Source organism: Odocoileus virginianus, chromosome 11, assembly GCF_023699985.2.
Source record: "Odocoileus virginianus isolate 20LAN1187 ecotype Illinois chromosome 11, Ovbor_1.2, whole genome shotgun sequence".
Classification (NCBI taxonomy): Eukaryota; Metazoa; Chordata; class Mammalia; order Artiodactyla; family Cervidae; genus Odocoileus; species Odocoileus virginianus.
In genome coordinates this window covers 35,571,720-35,583,828 of record NC_069684.1, presented here as the reverse complement: position 1 = coordinate 35,583,828, position 12,109 = coordinate 35,571,720, and the positions used below count along the sequence as shown (strand labels likewise).

At 43.3% G+C, this 12,109-nt stretch overlaps 1 protein-coding gene across 4 annotated transcripts in view; it reads left to right on the top strand.

Annotated features, from left to right (window-relative positions):
* The window catches only part of CLSTN1 (calsyntenin 1), a 77,593-nt gene that overhangs the window by 23,020 nt on the left and 42,464 nt on the right, over nt 1–12,109 (top strand). The gene's annotated exons all lie outside the window — the stretch shown is intronic.

Here is a 12,109-nt window from a genome sequence, read left to right as displayed (position 1 = left end):
GCAGCTGCTATGGAAAACAGTATGTCACTTCCTCAGAAAATTAAAAATAGAATTACTCTATGACCCACTTCATGGTATATAGCCGAAAGAATTGAAAGCAGAGTCTTGAGAAGGTATGTGTACATGTTTATGACAGCATTCTTCATAGTAGCTGAAAGATAGCAGCAGCCCAAGTGTCCATTGATGGAAGAATGGATAAACAGAGTAGTGTACACATGGGCTTCCCAGCTGTCTCAGTAGTAAAAGAATTGCCTGCCATTGCAAGAAACACAAGAGACATGGGTTCAATCCCTGAGTTGGGAAGATCCCCTGGAGGAAGAAATGGCAGCCCACTCCAGTATTCTTGCCCGGAGAATCCATGGACAGAGGAGCCTGGCGGGCTACAGTCTTATGGGGTTACAAAGAGTCAGACGTGAGTTAGCGACTGAGCACATATGCAGTATATACATACAGTGGAATACTATTCAGCCTTGAAAAGGGAGGGAGTTCTGACACATGCTGTAACATCAGTGATCCTTGAGGACATTATGTCAATGAAAGCAAATCAGTCATAAAGGTACAAATATCTGCTTTTCTGAGGTGCCTGGTGTAGTCATAAGAGGCAGAAGGTAAAGTGATAGTTTCTGGGGGCTGGCATGAGGGGATGGAGAATCTGTTTAATGGGGACAGAATTTCAGTTTTGCAGGCTGAAAAGTGTCCTGAGTTTGAATGTACTTAATGCCATTGAGTGGTACAGTTAAAACTGGTTGAGATGGTAAATGCATATTATATAACAATTAAAAACCCTGTTTGAAGTTTGAAGGGATAATTAGAAGGGCCTCTTGCTTGGAAAAGTTGTAATAGTAGAAAGTGTGATTTTGTTCCCTAAGAATTCCTTTGCAGAATGTGCTTAAAATTAATATTTTAATCAACCATAACATAAGCTCTACAAGGGCAGGAGATGTTCTATTCACCACTGTTTCCTTAGCACTTAGAAGACTACCTGTGGCTCAATAAAGATGAATGGATGGCCTGTGGATCAGTGGACGATGTATGTATGTATGGGTAGATGAATGATGAGTGGATGGGCAGTGGAAATGGATGATGGATTGATGAAGGATGATGGATGGATGGACTGTGGATGGATGGAGTGTGAATGGATGGATTGTGGATGGATAGATGATGGATGTTGGGCAGTAGATAGGTTGATGATGGATGGACTGTGGAGAGGTGGACAGATGGATCAGTGGATGGACGATGGATGGATGGACAATGGAAAGAAGGAAGAGAATCTGAGAAGCCCCTTTCCTTGTATTCTCCCCAGCCGTCGTCCCTCCTTAACTCTCAGTCCAGGAGGGGAACAGCTGTCCCATCTACCATGTGCTGTGGAAGCTGAGACACCAGACCACAGTCTTGGGTCAGCCCCTTGTTTTTTCTTACCTTGTCCCTGCTGCCAGCGTCTTTAACTGGTTTTCCCGATTGTATTCTTGCCCCTTCCTGTCCCCTCATCCTGAGGCTGTTAGTCTTCCCTCACCATCTCTTTCCCTTGCTTGTGTCTCTATTGCTCCCCCCATTGGTGTTTTGAACTTGGGAGAAGGGCATCCATGCTCCTCCCCTTCAACTCTTGCTTACTGTCTGGTCTCACCTCGTGACACGCATCCTGATCCCCGACACACAGAACCACAGGTGCGGCCGGCAGGTTGCCATCCTCTCCTCTTATAAGATGGCACCACCTCACATGTAGGGCTGCATGTTCACAATAGGTGAACATGAAATGTGAATAAACACAAGCAGTGTTTCACTGTACCATTGAAAAGATTAATTGCTTGTTTTCTCAAAGATTTATTTCACACTGAAAGGTGATTTTGTTTTAGAAATGAACTTCACCATTGATGGTGTACACACAGTTTATGAAGTTGACTGTTTTTGAACCCCTTAAATGATTTTAACGTGGAAAAACTTGGCTTTCCTTAAGGTGGTAGGTCTAAGTGGCTCTCTGGCAGCTGGGAGGGCATTTGCCCCCAGAGGAGTCTTGGCAGAGGCTAGAGATGTTTTTGGTTTTCACAGCTGCAGAGATTGTGCCAGCGTCTAGTGGATGGAGGCCACGGATGCTGCTGAACATCCTGCAGTGCATGGGATGAGTCACACCTGGGCATAGCTTGCTCAGAATGGCAGCCGTGCTGAGGTTGAAAACCCTCATCTAAACAATATCTAACATACAGACTTTTCAGACACTTTATTTAACATTAAGTTTATTTGGGAATTGTGATGAAGAGGCCCTTAGACCTGCCTACACAGTTTGTCTAGTGATTCTTTGAGCATGTTCAGTTTTAGAAAAAAAAATTTTTTTAAACACATTTTACAAAGTCAGAGGAAACCCATGTTGTATTAGCCAGAACTGTTACCAGGAATAACCTCAGCTGAAAAGGAGAGCTCTTGTTTGTAAATTCCATGCACTGTTACTTTGGTTGATTAAAAAGTTACCTCTTACGGTAAAAAGTCAGCTGCTTTTTCACTATTGTTTCACACTTACCAGTTTCACTCTGTATAATATTCCTCTCTCTCCTTTTGCTGAGTAGAGGGGATGAAATACACCTGGGTCTGGGGCTGCAGGTCGTGTTCAGGGAGATGGTGCAGGAAGGTTGTCATGGAAACACCTCCTGAGCCTCTTAAGCTCTGGTCCTTTGGTACCCGCTGTTACTTCTAAAGTATACTCTTTGCTTATGATTAATTTAGCAACAAGTATCTGTTGGATACCAATGTGTCAGGCATAGAGTGGACCCTTCATTCACCTCACTTGTAATCTTCAACACAAGGTTGTGAAAGGTGATCTCATTCCTTACTTAGGATGCAGAATCAGATACAGAATAGTTCCAACAATCTGTCCCTAGTTACAGAATGAGTAAGAAACAGAACTCACTTATTAAGTTCTGTCTGATCCCAAAATCTCAGCTTCTTACTGTCTAAAGGGAGCTTCCCTGGTGGCTCAGTGGTGAAGAATCTGCCTGCAATGCAGGAGACCCAGGTTTGATCCCTGGGTTGGGAAGATTTCCTGAAAAGGAAATGGCAACCCACTCTACTGGTTGCCTGGGAAATCCCATGGTCAAAGGAACCTGGCAGGCTACAGTCCATGGGGTTGCCACACAGAGTCAGACACAACTAAGTGACCAAACAACTGTTTAAAAAACTGAGAGAACTCATGGGTGAAGCAGAAGAGGAATGCTCACTGTTAGGATGCAGAAACAGGTACAGAATCGTTCAACAACCTGCCCCTAAGTCGCAGCCCAGCCTCTCACTCAGAGCCACATGTTCATGACTGTGTTGCTGGTCCTAGAATGAGCCATATGTTTTTCTACCTTTCTACCTTATATGTGTTTTTAAAACTATTTTAATTGAAGTATAGTTAAGTACGATTTTGTGTTTTAGGTGCAAAACAAAGTGATTCAGTTACACACATATATTTTCAGATTCTATTATAGGTTGTTACAAGATACTGAATATAGTACCCTGTGCTAAATGGTAGGTCCTTGTTGTTTATTTTATATATAGTAGCACGTACCTGTTAATCCCCAAGCTCCTGATTTAACCCCCACTTCCCCTTTGACTTCCCTGATGACTCAGATGGTTAAGAATCTGTTTGTAATGTAGGAGACCCAGGTTCAATCCCTGGATCGGGAAAATCCCCTGGAGAAGGGAATGGCTCCCCACTCCAGTATGTTTGCCTGGAGAATTCCATGGACAGAGAAGCCTGATGGGCTACAGTCCATGGGGTTGCAAGGAGCTGGACACGACTGAGCCACTGACACTTTCCCCTGTGGCAGCCATGAGTTTGTCTTCTATGTCTGCGAGTCTGTTACTGTTTTATAAATAACATTCATTTGTATAAATCTTTTGGATTCTACACATAAGTGATGTCATATGATATTTGTCTTTGTCTGATTTACTTCACTTAATATGATAATGTCTATGTTCATCCATGCTGCTGCAAATGACATTATTTCTTGCTTTTATGGCTGAGTAATATTCCATTGTGTATATGTAGCACAGCTTTATCCATTTACATAGCCTTGGACATTTAGGTTGCTTCCCTGTCTTGGCTGTTGTAAACAGTGTTTCTGTGGACATTGGGGTGCATGCATCTTTTCAAATTATAGTTTTGTCCAGATACATGCTGAGGGAGTGGGATTGCTCAATCATAGAGCAACTTTGTTTTGAGTTCTTAAAGGAACCTTTATATGTATCTTTATTCTGATAAAATGCCCTCACTCCAGAGAAATCTGTTGTCTTGTTAGGGCTATTCCTGGGGATGAGGGTCTCCCCTGGTACTTCCAGTGGGAATACTCAACTTCCTAGAGTTGACCTCTGGTATTCCCAGCTCTCTCACCAGACACAGGGTAGAATGGCACCTCCCTACCCCCGGGAGCTTTCATGGGGCTGTGTGGCTGGTTCTGGCCATGAGTTAGGAGCTGCTTGTGTCCCTTCTGGGCAGAAGGTTCAGCTCCACTGCAAGACCCTCCAGAGCCCTGTCCTTCCTCTCACAGGGGGCATTGCCACGCTGTTGGTGGTGGCTCCTCAGTCATCTTGGCTCCTGCTGACTGATGAAGTTCCTGGTACACCGCATAACCCCTTCACTGTAGCCACATCGTCTAGAATGTAGAATGTTATTGACATGTTTGTGTGCTCCCAAGCGTGTGACTTGATTTCCTGAGAGCCCAGCTCCTTGCAATGTGCACATGCATAGTAGGTGTTCAAGGAAGATGTCTTAGAGTAAACTGCCAGTCAGTGATGATGGGAAGCCAAGGGGACCTTTGATGTTAAGCTGCTTTGAAGAATCAGGGATGGTTTAATTTAAATAAGAGTTTATGACTGAGGCAGTATATTTTGATTAGGGGACTATGAATATTTCAGAATATTTAATATTCTCAATATTTTTGAGAAAAAAAATCAGGTGGATATTTTATATTTATATTATTTATGATATCTATCTGGGCATATCATCTTTAACAACTCCAGGCAAGAATACTGGAGTAAGTTGCCATTTCCTTTTCCAGGGGATCTTCCCCACCCCGGGAGCGAACTTGGGTCTTCTGCATTGCGGGCCAATTCTTTATCAGCTGAACTGCACGGGAAGCTCCCATGTTTAACAAAGGGCCTGCTAACTCAGATTACATCCCCATTCCTTGGTAAAAGCTGGATTTTTTTTTTAATCAAAGCCTGTCCTGTGCACAGCTGCTTAATCGTGTCCAACTCTTTGCGACCCCACGGACTGTAGCCCACCAGGTTCCTCTGTCCATGGAATTTTCCAGGCAAGAATACTAGAGTGGGTTGCCATTTTCTACTCCAGGGGATCTTCCTGACCCTGGGATCAAACCCGCCTCTTCTGAGTCTCCTGCCTTGACAGGTGGATTCTTTACCACTGAGCCATGTTGCCACCTAGTGGCAGTGTTCATTAATTGCAGATTTTTTTTTTTTGATGAATTGCGGTTAAACATTGAATCTGCGAACAAAACATGTAACATCATCTAGGATTTATGGGAGATGCCTACAGACTCTTAAAACTAAGTCACCTGTCATTATATGTTATGATGTCAGTATCTTCCCTGTGTGACCAAGCGAGGTATTCTGGAGTGAGGAGGGTCACACCTCAAACAGTGATTTCTGAAAAACAATAGATTTCTCTTTGTAACCAAAGAAGTCAGAAGGCAATTGTTTGTGGTGCTGGGTTGATGTCAAGGCCACTGCATGCAGGCTTTGAAACCACCTTGCCTGGGTCTGTGACTTGTGTGACCTGGATAAGGGGCCATTCTTTTTATCTCAGAGAGTTGGGATATGTTGGGAATCGAAAACCCAAATGAAATTTTGGCCAACCCAATGCTAGGGAGACATAAGTTTTATATGTCAGGTTACCCTGGAGTTGACTGCTGTATTCTTTGCATTTTAATTTTTCAATTAGTGGCAGTCTCTAATGATTAAAGTCTACCACAACCATAAAAACTAGCCATGTCCTAAAATGATAGGTACCTACCCCAGGGACACCCTACACTTGGAGGTTTGATCAGGCTTCCCAGGTGGCTTAGTGGTAAAGAACCTGCCTGCAGTCTGGGTCAGGAAGATCCCTTGGAGGAGGGTATGGCAACCCAACCCAGTATTGCCTGGAGAATCCCATGGACAGAGGAGCCTGGCGGGCTACAGTCCATGGGGTTGCAAAAAGTGGGACATGACTGCAGCCGCTGAACACACATGCAGAGGCTTGATTGCTAGCCTTGCTGTTCTGTGATTTTGGTTAATGCCATGCCATTCAAACTTTAGTTGGCTTTCTTTTTATGATCTAGAACGCAATGAAATGACTTGGGTAAAGACCCTGAATATGGTGACCTGCTCCTGGACTTATGGCCAGTAGTCTAATGTCTTTATTTGTGATCTTTTTTTGGATGATGACAGAAACATCAATCACTTGTTTCCATCAATATTTTATAATGCACTTGAATGTGATGAAATATTAAAAATATCATTTATTAAATATTTAAAAGCTCAGTCAGTGGAACTGGCCAAATCTCTTCATTCTACTGCCAGCTTAAGTAGCAATTTAGAAATTTGAGCTATAAAATTAGAATAGTGGGGAAAAATAAAAGAGCTGGGACTGTAGCTGTTCAATTATTATTCCCCTTGAACCATTAGCCATTTTCAGCTGCAGGCATTTACACTTAGGGTAGCCAGAAATTCATCAGATTTTCTGCAGTTTGCTTGGCCTGATATTTTTTTTTAACTTTCTTACTAGACCAAGTAAATCCACTTAGTTTTAGTCACAGGAGTTTTATCGACTCACATATTGGAATAGTGTTCTTCAGTCTTATTTACTGTGCTTGTAACTTTATTAGTAAAATCTTAAATGTGAAAACAAATTGAATATTGTTTTTAGTAATATATTGTCAATAGTGAATTGAACTGATAGCCTCTGAGTTTTTTTTCCTTTTAGTATTTATTTATTTGGTTGAGCTGGGTTTTAGTTGCAGCATGCAGGATCTAGTTCCTTGACCAGGGATCAAACCCAGGTCCCCTACATTGGGAGCGTGGAGTCTAAGCCACTGGACCACCAGGGAAGTTCCTAGCCTTCTGTGTTTTAAAATGAGGGATTAGTGAAAAACAGCGGAGGTTTTGGGAGTGCTTTCTTTAAAATGGCCTGTTTATCTGTGTTAGATCTGAAACTCCAGCCAGTGTTCCAGCCTATCCTGTAGGACAGTTTAACAAGACTTGGAGAGGATGAGGAGTTTCAGCAGTTAGAGAAAGCATTCAACCTGGTTGCAAAGTGAGGCTCTTTTCGTGCTCTCCGGAATCCTCTCCTCTCAAAGGCTGCAACCAACTGTGGGACCCATGCAGAGCACCAAGCCACTTAACTCACCACTGTCCTGGGAGTGACTTCTTGTTTTTTCTTTTAACTTTTATTTTATACTTCAGTAGAGCTTGTTAACAATGTTGTGATAGTTTCAGGTGAACAGCCAAGCCAGTCAACCATACATGTGCATGTATCCATTCCCCTTCCAGACTCCCCTCCCATTCAGGCTGCCACATACCGTTGAACAGAGTTCCCTGTGCTGTACAGTAGGTCCTTGTTGGTTATCCATTTAAAATATAGCAGTGCGTACATGTCTATTCCAAACTCCCTAACTATCCCTTCCTCCCACCCTTCCCCTGGTGGGGCATTTCTGGAGGAGAAGGGGAGGTTGTACCACAACCAGCTGAACTGTCTTCTTTACTAGGTCTCTTGTTTCAGGAGGAAGGGACATTTTCCAGAGGCACTGTAAGTTTTTGGTCTTTGTGGTCTAGGTTTGCTTTCATACTATTAACAGTTCCCTTCATAATCTAGTGAGAACTTACCTGTCGAGGCAGATCCCTCAATATTTTGATTTCTCCAAAATTTTTGTCTCCTTTTCCTGAAACATCCAACTGCCAGAAACAAAAAATAAACATCTTCCCAATATCTAAAACACCAGTACATTTTTTTTAATCCCAGTTCTCTGCATGAAAACTTTCTTCTCTATGAAAGAATTTGTAAACCAGGGCACTGACTCTGTTTGTACTGTCCATGGGTATGTTCTTTCTCACTTACTAGATAGTTCCTGAGGAATGAGATCCTAAGTCCTGGGAATAAGTAGAGAAAAAGGGTCACGCCCTCCCGGAAACCCTGGTTTTGTGTGTGTATGTTTGCAGGAGAAGTAACAACTCAGCCCCTTATGGCATCTCCCGAGTGCCTGACCCCGTCCTGAGCATTTTACATGGGATGGGTTAGATCACATGGGAACCTCAGAGGTGGGTGCTGTTGCTGTCCCCATTTTACAGATGAGGAAACTGAGGCCCAGGGAAGCCAGGTAGCCTACCCCAGGTCCCAGGCTGACTGCTCGTGGTTAGGAGGAGTAGCAGAGGAAAGAAAGAGGAAGTGGGACTGGGGGGCAGAGCAGCGGGTTCTGTCTTAATTGGAGGGGGGAATCTCTTTATTTTATTTTATTTTTTTTAATTTGACTGCCCCCAGTCTTAGTTTTGGCATTCCCTGTCTTCAGTCTTTGTTATGGGGATTCTTTAGTTCCAGCACGCAGTCTCTTTGGCGCTGAAGGAGGGAACGCTTCAACAGAGGCCTGAGGCGAGAGACCTTGTCAGGGCATCCGAGAGGTCAAAGCTGTTTTAATTATATTAAGACATCACTTGCTTTTTCCTCATTTTTTCATGAATGCACATTGGAGTTTCCTAGAGGCTGCATGAGGCATCGTAATGCAGCCTGTTGGCTGCAGGAGTGGCAGTGAGAACCCAGCTTGCTTCTGCCACGCTGGGCCGGGAAAGGATTTGCAGAATGTAAAGCATTGCCAGTCTTCCTAGTAAACTCTATTTTAAAATATATATTTATTTTCATTAACATGTTAATTCACAATGGGTTTGTTTTTGAAAATGAATTAATAATAAATAACAGTATAACGCTTTTCTTTGGTTTTAACTTTCAGCACTGATTATTATTACTGATAGATAGATGGACCCTCCTAAGGCAGAGTTGTTCGGGGTCCTCAGGACCTTTGGTGTAGATGGGTTCTGAGAGCTCAGGCTCTGAGCCACCCCCATGTTCACAGCGGTACCCCAGCCACTGTGGGACGAGTCAGTGCAGGAGATAGGGAGGAGGCCATTACTTGGCTTTTGTAATAGCTCTCAGTGGACAGCAGAGGGGATGAGAAATGGCTCCATCTGAGTTTATTTTGTGGGTGTGGAATGTTTTTTTTTAATGTGGTAAAATACCCATAACATAAAATTTTCCGTCTTCACCATTTTTAAGTGTTGGAGTCAGTGGTATTGGGTTCATTCATTCATACTGTTGTGCAATCAACCGCTGGAACTCTTTCCGTCTTGCAAAACCGAAACCCTCTATACCCTTTAGCCAGCTCCCTGTTGGTCTGTGTTTGCTTTGAAAGTGAAGGCAGGGAACTTGCTGTTGGTTTGGGTGCAGCCTGTATAAAATGTCTGGTGGAGGCGTCATTAAGAAGAGATTGGGTCGCTCATCTTCCCCCTCACAGACACAGGCCTGCTCCTTTGGAATTTCACATGTGAGCACTCTGCTTCTTCAGTAGGTCGCGTGGGAGTTAGTGCAGGTGGGGCTCAGGTGCTTCTGATCATCACTGTCTCCGCTCGTCCCATCATCATTAAAGCAAAGAAAAGTAGGACTACATCACGGTCACACGGCACGAAAGACAGTTAAACATTTAAATTTAGTTTCAGTCACTTCTGGTTGACTGCCCGAAGAGAATCTGGGTAGTTCATTCAAGAAATAGGCCCCAACTATGTGGAAATAAAGTTTCATAACCAGTGAATCCTAAAGGAAATCAAACCTGAATATTCATTGGAAGGACCGATGCTGAAGCTGACACTCCAGTACTTTGGCCACCTGATGTGAAGAGCTGACTCACTAGAAAAGACCCTAATGCTGGGAAAGATTGAAAGCAGGAGGAGAAGGGGATGACAGAGGATGAGATGGTTGGATGGCACCACTGACTCAGTTCAGTTGAGTTGCTCAGTCGTGTCCAACTCTTTGCACCCCCATGGACTGCAGCATGCCAGGCTTCCCTATCCATCACCACCTCCCAAAGATTGTTCAAACTCATGTCCATTGAGTCAGTGATGCTATCCAACCATCTCATTCTCTGTTGTCCCCTTCTCTTCCCGCCTTCAATCTTTCCCAGCATCAGGGCCTTTTCCAGTGAGTCAGTTCTTTGCATCAGGTGGCCAAAGTATTGGAGTTTCAGCTTCAGCATCAGTCCTTCCAATGAATATTCAGAACTAATTTCTTTTTGGATTGACTGGTTTGATATTCTTGCAGTCCAAGGGACTCTTGAGTCTTCTCCAATACTATGGTTCAAAAGCATAAATTCTTCAACGCTCAGCTTTCTTTGTAGTCTCAACTCTCACATCCACACATGACTTCTGGAAAAACTGTAGCTTTGACTAGATGGACCTTTGTTGGCAAAGTAATTAATGTCTCTGCTTTTTGATATGCTGTCTAGGTTGGTCATAACTTTTCTTCCGAGGAGCAAGTGTCTTTTAATTTCGTGGCTGCAGTCACCATCTGCAGTGATTTTAGAGCCCCCCAGAAAATAAAGTCTCTCACTGTTTCCATTGTTCCCCCATCACTGACTCAATGGACATGAATTTGAGATAGTGAAGAACAGGAAAGCCTGGCAGGCTGTGGTCCACGGGGTGGCAAAGAGTCAGACGTGACTTAGTGACTGAACAACAACATTCCTTTTAATCAGATCAGCTTCATGAGTCATTCCATGGTTAATCTATATCCTGAGGTTATAATGTGAATACTCAGAAGGTGAAAATAAGAGGAAAATGGAAAGGTTCCAACTGTGGGAGGAGCTCAAAATAGGCTGGTGGAGAGAGGAACCCAGGGAGGGGCTTTCCTCAACCACAGGAAAGTCTCAGCACAGACCCTCTGGGGGCCACAGCTGGGGAAAAATGAAATGGACAGAAACCACAAATTCATCTTCTCAGGTCAGCAGCCTGTCAGAGCAGATGTTCTTACCCTAAACACGAAAGGAGCAGTGCTAGTGCCAACTGAGAAGGAAAAACGTCACTTCTCCAGTTGTCCACCCCAGCCCTGTGGGTGGTTGGGGATGGGGGTCCCGGCTTCACTGAAGAGGAAATTGAGGACTTCCCTGGTGGTGCAGTGGATGAGAAGCCACCTACCAATGCAGGGGAGATGGGTTTGACCCTCGGTCTAGGAGGATTCCACGTGCTTCGGAGCAGCTCAGCCCGTGGGCCACAACCGCTGAGCCGTTGTGCTGCACGTACTGAAGCTCCTGTGCCGAGAGCCCCTGCTCTGCCACAGGAGAAGCCACTGCAGTAAGTTCAAGTGCCACAACTACGAAAGTCCACGCGGAGCAGTGAAGACCCAGGGCCACCGAAAGAAAATGTTTTAAAAAGGAGATTGAGATCAGGAAATCAGTTACGTGTTCCAGGTCACACAGCACATTATAGAGGGGTGCTGGACTCTGGGTCCAGGCCATCCTGATCCCAGAGCAGATTATTATTAGTATTTTTTAAAGCAGGTTTTTCGTGATCACGGTTTTCAGTCAGATTTTTCAGGAATTTTGCATATCATTTTCTTTTAATTCATTATGTTTGTAATTTTATATTCATAAATCTTGTTTCACCCATTCGTTTTACATTTCTTTTTGTAATGCTAATTTTAAATAAATAATACCATTATTATCATAAAGAAATAGCATTTAAAAAATTGAAGTATAGTTGATTTACAGTATTATGTTAGTTTCAGATGTAAGATAGAGTGATTCAGTATATTTATAGATTATATTCCATTTAAAGTTATTTTAAAATAAGGGCTATATTTTTCTGTGCTGTACAGTCTACCCTTGTTGCTTATGTATTTTATATGTAGTGGTTTGTATCTCTTTAAAAAAAGTTGGTTTTTTTTGGAGTTATAGTTGATTTATAATGTGTTTCTGGTATACAGCAGTGATTCTGTCTTTAAAAATATATGTATATATTTAAGAATATACCTTAAATGTGGGCTTCCCTGGTGGCTCAGATGGTAAAGAATCTGCCTGACTTAGCATGCATGCAATTTGAGAGA